Below are 908 nucleotides of genomic sequence, written 5' to 3'. Positions count from 1 at the left end.
TATATATATTTTTTTATATATATACATACGTACGTTTGTATATATTTATATTTTTCCATATATTATTTTTGAAAATCGATGTATAATCGAGAACGACTTAAATCGGAAAGACTTAAGTAGAGGTATGCCTGTATATATATATATATATATAAACACATGTGGTTCCCAACATTATGGTTCCGTGTTCAGTCCCTTCGCAAGGCACTTTGGCTAGGTATCTACTACTATAGCCTCGGACCGACCGAAGCCTTGTGAGTGGAGTGGGTAAAATGAAAGAAGCCCGTCGTATATATACATGTGTGTGTGTGTGTGTGTGTGCGTGTGTGTGTGTGTTTCTGTGTATGTATATACATGTAATCACATACACGCGAATTTGTCTATACATAAAAGTGAATATACTAAACTTTTTTTTTTTTACATTTACAGCAAATTCGGGATGAAATGAACTATCATGTTCAAGCCCTCAACACGTTGCTATGTTTAGGGACTTTACATGTTCATCTCAACGCAGTAACCCCTTGCCTTTCGAGAGACAATTACTAGGAAGTCAGTTCCTGTAAAAAGACGATATAAATCGACCCGGCGGGCCACCCATCGCCATATGACAGGTAACGTTTGCTGAGGAAATTCGATATATATCACGTGATGTTTGCCTGAATGGGTAATCGCTTGGTTTGTAGACAAATAATTATATGTTACATTTCGCGAAGGTTTTGATGACCATGTCTATTGAATGGTGCTGAATCAATGAAATCACGTCAGCTGGTATTATCTGGCTTTTGTTACAATTTCATGAGCAACGCCGAAGTAAACGCGTGTATATGCCAATGGGATTAGATGTTTATATATGTATTCGTGTGTGTGTGTGTGTGTGTGTGTGTGTGTGTGTGTGTGTGTGTGTGTGTGTG

The 908-nt window shown here is 37.7% G+C and overlaps 1 long non-coding RNA gene across 1 annotated transcript in view; it reads left to right on the top strand.

Moving 5' to 3' along the window:
* The window catches only part of LOC128248668 (uncharacterized), a 9,012-nt gene that overhangs the window by 785 nt on the left and 7,319 nt on the right, over positions 1-908 (top strand). Inside the window, exon 2 of the long non-coding RNA XR_008264828.1 lies at positions 427-608. This is a non-coding gene — a long non-coding RNA (uncharacterized LOC128248668). The remainder of the gene's footprint in view (positions 1-426; positions 609-908) is intronic.

The sequence above is a fragment of the Octopus bimaculoides genome, chromosome 9 (assembly GCF_001194135.2).
Source record: "Octopus bimaculoides isolate UCB-OBI-ISO-001 chromosome 9, ASM119413v2, whole genome shotgun sequence".
Lineage (NCBI taxonomy): Eukaryota > Metazoa > Mollusca > Cephalopoda > Octopoda > Octopodidae > Octopus > Octopus bimaculoides.
Note: the sequence above shows the minus strand (reverse complement) of the source record. Positions and strands in the feature narration are given on the sequence as shown.